Source organism: Octopus bimaculoides, chromosome 12 (assembly GCF_046866305.1).
Source record: "Octopus bimaculoides isolate indiv1 chromosome 12, ASM4686630v1, whole genome shotgun sequence".
Lineage (NCBI taxonomy): Eukaryota > Metazoa > Mollusca > Cephalopoda > Octopoda > Octopodidae > Octopus > Octopus bimaculoides.
This window is the reverse complement of record NC_142939.1, coordinates 25364823-25373982: the sequence shown is the minus strand read 5'-3', so window position 1 is coordinate 25373982 and position 9160 is coordinate 25364823.

Below are 9160 nucleotides of genomic sequence, written 5' to 3'. Positions count from 1 at the left end.
AGAGTCAATGAATTTTCTCTTTACTTTCTCCAGCTTGGAATCAGATCAGAAGAATATTATCATTCTCGGAAAAGAGAAATCAAACTTAAGCTTTAAATCAGAACCGATGAGGACAGCAAGGATTGTCATAGATTAAAAGTATTGTGAATAGTCTTAGTGAATGACGAGATGACCCACTCTGACACAAATGTTTCTGTTTCTCATGTCTGTTAGTTTGTCAGTAGAAGAACATATTTTCTCGGCTTTGAAGTGATATTGAAAACGAATATCACTTTGAGGTGATACTCAAAACGAAATTATTTTATTGTACAGCTGTTACAAGTGAAGGTGTAATTAAGGCAATGATCAGAAAAGAAAAAGAAAACAGCATTTGTTGCTGTTGTATATGGTGAGACTACAAACCTTCGAATGAAATCTTGTTACACGCTTTGCGATTTGTTGACGAGAAGGAAAAGCTTATAGAAAGGTTTAGGGATAAGTCGATGTCAGTGAAGACAGAAAAGCTGTATCACTGACGGAAGTTGTACACTGCTATTCCCATCCATTTAATTTGGTACTCTTTCAATCAGCTTCAAGAGTTCGTGAATGTCAAATTTTCTTCCAAACTTTAAAAAGAATTTCCACGGCTTGAATAACATCTACTGGATGAAATCATTGGAAGGTGATTTCCAAAGTTATATGTACGTTACTTCAAAACGGTGCATAGTATGGAGGAAACAGTTTTCATTTTCAGACTCACTATATTTCAAAGCCTATAATACTACACTTTCACGGAAAACGGGGGACGGCGAAACACACGGACCCCCACCTCCCCGCCATCTACAGTGGAGAAGGAGACTGCATGCCCTGTTTTGCTAGTCACCCATCGCCACTGATATGCTTTTTTGTATGAATATTTTGTTTGTGTATTATTAATAAAATGTATATCATATACGCTCAATACCCTTCATTCATCTTCGATCTTATTGTTTGTTTACATCTGCCCTCTTGGATACGAAACGTCGTAACAAAATCAGAGCTGGATATAATTTTTATAGCAAATTTGCAGAGATAACATAGGTACAATTCTGTGTATTACATATAAATGTGTGTGTGTGTGTGTGTGTGTGGTTTTATACATTTTTGTACGTATATTATTTCCAATTTGTCGCATTCTCATTTTTCTCGTTACATATCTAGCTCCCCCTGACTCATACAGCTACTTTCACTTAATCTCTGGCATTCATTAATTATAGATTGTTAACATCTGATTCAATTCCAGAGTTGTATTTATAAATGTACTCATTTATACACTTTCTTAATTACCTTTTAAAATCCACATTCAAGATTTTCCGCTCCGGCATACACGATTCCTTATAAAACAAAGATTTTAAATACATTCATTCTTTGCACTTTAAATTGCCTCCTGAGATAAAGGATAGAATTCGTTATTGTATACACTCATCACATGTGACCTTCGTACAATTTCCTCTACCGAAATTGATTTATTTCATTCCGATATAACTTCAGGCTCAAGAACGAAGATTTGTTGGCTATAACATGCTTCATTTTCAATTAGATTTTGTAAGAATCTTTTCGATTATTTTCTTGAGAAGTTTTTCTTTTCACCTAAATAATAGAACGCGTTGCCTTCATACGAATATACGTGTGCGTTTTTGTACTTACATGACCATATGTATGTTTATATGTATATATGGATATCTATGAGTATATGTATATATATATATATATATATATATATATGTGTGTGTGTGTGTGTGTGTGTATGTATATATATATTTCTTATGTGTATTTGGTGTGCAAAGTTCTTGATGTGAATACGTATGTTGAAAGAAATACAATTAAACCTTGGGAGAGGCATTATGCCGGTAATAAACACACGCACTGGTTCAGTCCTTTATTTATAAACAGTATTTAGTTTTTTTTTTGTGTTGAATAATTTCATTGCACTCTTATACTAATAATAATAATAATAATAATAATAATAATAATAATAATAATAATAATAACATCGAAAAATACCTTAGGATTGAGAACCGATGTTCGAAATTTTCCCAAGACACCTGATGAATGTTGGAGGGTATATCAACCGAAATGTTGTGTTGACAACAAGCAAGATGAGGATAAATATCCGTCAAATGTAAATAATATAAATAATGTATACATACATACATACATACATACATACATACATACATACATACATACAAGCATACATGCAAATAAAAATACGCTGTTGTTGACGTTGAGAATCCAATGAAGGAGCCTCGGATCTAGGTTAGAAACCGGTTCTTTCTCTATTGGCAAGAAACCTTGAAATGAACTGAATAATTGCACACATACATATGTATATATATATATATATATATATATATATATATATACAGATAGATAGATATAGATAGATAGATAGATAGAAAGATACGTACATACATAAAACATACATAAATACATACATACTTACATACGTACATACATACATATATGCATAGAAAGCAGAATATAAGTGAGAAATTGTTCGCTCAGAAAATATGTGCGTGCTTCTGAGTCCGTTAGAGTGTGCTTACGTACAACAATTTTACATTATATAATCTATTGCACAAGTCACATTAAAATGATGAACTGTGTATACTGCTATGTATTCCTAGTTGCCTATAAACTTAGTAAGTATTCTATAAACATTACACATACACACACACACACACACACACACACACACACACACATAATCTAATAGTACTAATTGTTTCGAGCTGAAGGGATTATTTATTATTAAATACCTCACTTTTACAAGATTAGTTTTGTATCTTTCAGGAAGATATTATCTCGTATACACACAAGGAAGCACGTGTGTAAAGACACACACACATACACACACAGAGAGACACACACACACACGCACCGGCATATACATATTCTGAAGAGCATATGTATGCTTATGTATGTTTGTAAGTGTGCTTGTGTATATGTCTGTGTGTATGTCTGTTAGTGCATATGTGTATATATGTATATATATATATATATATATATATATATATATAAATAGAGAGAGAGAGAAAGAGAGAGAGAGAGAGAGAGAGAGAGAGAAAGAGATAGATAGAGAGAGAGAGAGAGAGAGAGAGAGAGAGAGAGAGAGATAGAAAGTGAGAGAGATAGAGATTAAGAAAATCTCGACCGCAGGAGAATTGCAAAGAAAACAGTTTTAGAAAATCGGGTAGAAATACCCCTATGTACCGAAAATTTTGTACATTTATCTGTCGTCCTGAAGTTTACACAACTATCCTACTGCGTTAGATATATTCTTAATTTTAAAAAATACGGCACTTGCTCGACGTTTCAATGCTGTTCTATAACGATATTCTTTCTCTCTCTCTCCCTCTCTCTATCTCAAACACACATATACATGTTAATGATGAAGACGCGTAGGAGTTGTAAAATAATATAATGTATTGGATCGAACTGGGGGTTGATGTACGCATCCCAACAAATGAATTACTTTGTAACGAAGTAAAACGCCAAATGATCTCCATCCACGTTTTAGTAGGAATGTAATCATGGTTTAGTCCCTGCTACATTACATATCAATTTTTTTTTAATATTTTCCACATCAATTTTTAAAGAGCTAAACTCTTATCTAAAGCGTTTTTTGCCATACCTATTTTTACATTTTTTTTCGAATATTGTCCACCCGTGATTACAATCCCCGCCATATACTTCCCCCTTTCATGATGGTGAAACATGATTTACAGAAGTCGTAGTTGCTAATTTTTGAACATTGAGTGTCTTCATAAACTGCATCTAATTGGGCCTTTTTTTAGACATCGTCTGTCGAGTAACTCAATAGCCGTCGATGTCCGTAATATTTTGATAATGATAAGGTAGCGAGCTAGCTGAATCGTTACAGCGCCAGACGAAATACATAGCCGTATCTCGTCCGTTTTTACGTTCTGTGTTCAAATTCCGTTGAGGTCGAATTTGCCTTTCATCCTCTTGGGGTCGATAAATTAAGTACCAGTTGCGTACTGGGGTCGATCCAATCATCTGGCCCACTCCCCCCAAATTTCGGGCCTTATGCCTAGAGTAGAAAAAATATTTTGACAATTGTAAGGCAGCGAGCTGGCTGAATTGTTACAGCGCCAGGCGAATTGCTTACCCGTATTTCGTCCGCCCTTACGTTCTGAGTTCAAAATCCGCCGAGGTCGACTTTACCTTTTATACTTTCGGGGTCGATAAAATAAGTACCACTTGCGTACTGGGGTCGATGTAATCAACTTATCCCCTCCTGCGAAATTGCTTAGTACTAAAATTTGAAATAAATATTTTGATAATTACGTTCTCACTAATTCACTCTTGAGTGAGAAAGAAAGAATGATAGAGTGAGAAGAAGGAAAAATGGAAAACATACAGACAGACCGGCAAACCGATAAATACATAGAAAAACGAGAGATAAGATTCGTCGCTGGCTCATAATATCATGTTATCGTTAGAGAAATGTGATGAAAAAGATCATAAAACAGAATTTTGTTTTCATTTTATGTAAAAGATGACTCTCATGTTTCCCCATCATTCTTTTATAAGGAGCGGAAGAACATATTAATAAGGTAAAACAAATTTACTGTTATTGGAATTCTAATTAATATTTACTTGGCCATTTTTACTTTCTTTGTATATTTCTATATTATTATTGCAACTGTGGCATTACAGATATTTTGTTTCATCTCCTTAGTATTTTTTTTTATAACAGTTTCAGACTTGCTATATATTTATTTATATATTTTTGGTTTTCCATATTATTTTTTATTGATATTCTTTACAAAAAATAAAAGAGAGGAAAAAATTATTTTAATATAAGACATGAGGTCGTTCTAGTATCATTAAAGACTATAAAAGAGAAATTATTTAATAAAATCACTGAGTTGTGACGATGCTTTTTTAATATATACGAAGCGGTCGGTTAGTAAGAGTTTATTAAAAAAAAAAAAAAGGAAAAATGGATAAACATTAGAGGCAAATTTCTCAAAAATTTATTGGATTTATCAATACACTACTTTAGTAAATTTATTGCTCCTTCACTCCAAATACATTTTTTTGTGTAGTGTTTGTGTATGTGTATATGTATGTGTCTATTTATATATATATATATATATATATATATATATATATATATATATATATATATATATATATATATATATATATATATGTATGTATGTATTTGTATGTATATATACATGTATAATTGTGTGTGTGTACATGTATATATTAATTCTATGTCACGTGGTATGCCGAGAGCAAACTATTATTTTCAGAAAAATAATACTTCCGCACCACTACAATTGCATACTCATTTTTATAACCATACACATACACTCACACACACACACACACACACACACACACACACACACACACACACACACACATACACACACACACATACACATACACGTACACACACAAACACGCACATACATACATACATATACGTATGTGTGCGTGTACGTGTGTGTATGTGTGTGTATGTGTGTGTGTGTGTGTGTGCGTGTGGTGTATTAATGTCTGTGTTTGTGCTTGTCACTATCGCTTAACACCGAATCTAGCGGTTCGACAAAAGAGACCGATAGAATAATACTACGCTTACAAAGAATAAGTCCTGGGCTCCATCTGCTCGACCAAAGGCGGATCTCCAGCTTGGCCGCAGGGAAATGACTGAAAGAAGTAAAAGAATATATACACATATATATTTATATATATCTTAGTTATTCTATAGTTTATATTAATTCCAGTAGAACATGACTGTGATGACAACCTTGAGACATTCATTGAACTTTCTGTTTAGTGTGTGCGGCGCGCTAACAGAATCGTTAACACGCCAGGCAACATGCTTAGCGGCATGTCGCCCGTCGTTACGTTCTGTGTTCAACAATAGGGCCGATGTCATCGACATTCATTCCCCTTTCCCCGAAATTTCTGGCCTTCTGTCAAAATTTGAAACCAATATTTCTGTTCACTGAGATTCAAAATCTGTCGTGTAGCCGCATTACCTACATTATTCAGTGCACTTAAGTTACATGACGATTAGCAAAAGATATCTGAAACAATAAATTACTAAAAGAACGTATGCTGTAATATACATTAGGAGTTATCGATCGAGTGCCTTTTTATCATAGTTTGCTTTGCTGAGTTTGACCTGGGTCTGGGTGGCTAACTAGAAGAGAGGCACTTAAAAGAGACATTCTTTTCCATTTTAATTCCCAACACTCACGTTGTTGTCTACGATATTAACAAACAATTTACACCGGGTATGGATCGACAAGTTGGTTGAGTTTGGTAAATATCAGTTATCTAAAATTGTTCAGAAAGGGTGTGAAGCATGAAAGCTTCTAGAGATTTTTTAACGAAATAGTGAATCATAGAAAGCTCTGTATAGAATGTGGTAGGTATATCTATTTATGAGATCGTCTGCTATAACGAGTTGTCTAACACATACGCGGTCTAATCAAAGAGTATTGTAATTAGTGCTATAAAAAAGAAAACTACAACACATATCATTTCAGTATTTAATCCAGCGTGCTTTCCATTGATGAAAGCATCTATAGAACTCCTTTTTTTTTTTTTTTTGGCACAGTGAGCTGTTGCCCCATTGCATTCTCTTGGATTTCCTCGACGTCTTCAAATTCTGTTTCTTTCAAATGAGATTTCTTTCAAGCCTTGGTTTCGATGTTATAGAGATACATCTACGATTCATAACTCTTATGACCCTTTTGCAAAATGGTTTCACTTTCCTCGATACAAAAGAGAAAATCCTGCGCAAATGAAACCCGATCTTCTTTTTTTAAGGCGACCACACTCTACACACTTCAATTCCAAGAGCTGGTACATTCAACAAACGTGAGCGTGGACGTTATAAGTTGGTGTGCATGTGCGACAGGGTTCAGGTTTCAGATGCGCCAAGCGGCTTCACTCTGCTTACTTTAGTTCCGTTAGCATAGTAAATGTCATGATACTTTTTGATCAGACCTCACATATATATATACATGACAATTAGTGTTTTACATCCAGTTAATTACATTTGATATTTCATTGTCGTATAATAATCTTTAAGCACATGACCAGGGAGCCTAACTGATACGTGTGCCATGTTAAATCTATGGCTTTATTTCCGAGAGAGGAAGATTGAAAACTTCCCGTTAGCGAGATATTGCTTATATATTCAGTGTAAGCTGGTGTTTGTAATCAGTGTTGCAAATGATGAATAGTACAGCTGGTAAAATAAAGAAAAGAAAATAGAAAAACTCGTTCTTTTTGAAATGTTTCACAACTTTACCGACGTGAAATATATTTTCTTTTGTCTGTATCTACAATGCATATTGCTATAAGATTTGTTTTTACTTTTCTTTTTATCTTATCTCTTCACGATGCTCTTTAATATTCTCGATATGAAGCCGGAAATACGTGTAAAACAATTTTTTTTGTCTCTACTTCTTGGGTTTTCCGTCACACATAAATGAAATTAACAAAGATTGGTGCTTACCGAAATGGTTATAATGCATCTTCAATGCAGAAACCAAGAGCTTTATGCATAAACCACATCAACACGAGCAGCTCTTTTCGAGGTGGAAAGAGTTTTGAGAGAAAAAGTCACAAAGACATATTTCCTATCTGACTATTTTGACTCGCACATATACACAAGCACGTACACACACACACACACACACACACACACACACACACACACGCACGCACGCACACACATGTATATATAGACCCACATTAGAGTCTCATTTTCGACCCAAATATTATTTTTCTCACACTCGTTATTTCACACTAATAAAATAATTATCTTAAAAAAAATAACCGTATATGAGAGGGAATTAGTGGGTGCGTGTGCATATGTGTGAACATAAATCGCATGAATACAGTCGCACACTTATATGCATATGTGTGCGCGCGTGTATGTACACACATTTCTTTGGATGTATATATGTATGCGTTCATATATATATATATATATATATATATATATATATATATATATATATATATATATATATATATATATATATATATACATATATACATATATATATATATATATATATATATATATATATATATATATATATATATATATATATATATACATATATATATGTAATCAGTAGTGACATTTTACTTCGATGTTTCGATAAGCATATAGTGGTAATGTCATTATATTTATTTGTACCTAATCTCCCACCGCCACATCATATTTTTATTTTTTAATGCTTTTTCGTCTTCTTAAGTATTGCCGACAATTGTGAAGTTCTTGCCTTACAATGGATTTCTTGCAGGCTTCAAGACCCATTTTCTTCTTATCGTTGCGAGACTTCAGTACTGAACCGCATCTTGGAACTTCCGGTCGATTCTGTGTTTGATGAAGAGTTTACATTTTTAGTATTATTCTTTATTTTTTGCTGTTATAAGCGGGCTGTCAATGCTTGTGCTTGCAAGAATTCGTGTTTGGCTGTTTCGTACGAGGGAGTGCTGAAATGTTCCTGGCTTTAGGTAAAAGAAAATATAGGACGATCGGTTAATTATCATTTTATGTAACATGTTCCCCTCTCAAATTCATACACTTATTGCAGCGGTCCTTCAGATTTTCCGAGCCCTGTAAAAGAACTCAGAACGTTGGACTTTCAGCTAGGCCTTTCGCCATACTTTTAAAGCCAAGAACCTTTCAGCACCCATTCGTATATCCTTTGCTTTTGAATGGCACTCGTATTATAATTGAAAAATCATTATGTAGAAGTTTAAACTATTCTGGTCGTTAACGTGGTTTTTGAGATGCAAACCATGTATATTTGGGTGGAAATACATATCACTATATCGATCAGACCATCAGATGCTGTTGTACACCGTTGATCACAATGCGAATCAAATTCTGTCTTGATTTCTCCATTTTGTTCCAATCTCGACACAAATTGGTTTCGTAAATCAATTTGAGTCAAGATTTGGGTCAAGAAATACACATACACATTCATAAATAACATGTCACTATAAAACCGTTTCCCTTCGTTGAGAGGATGGAATAGAGGTTAAACATCCAAAACAGTTACCTCTAGTCAGCGTTCCATCATATAAAATGATGTAAATAAGACTACATTTTTAACAAATAATG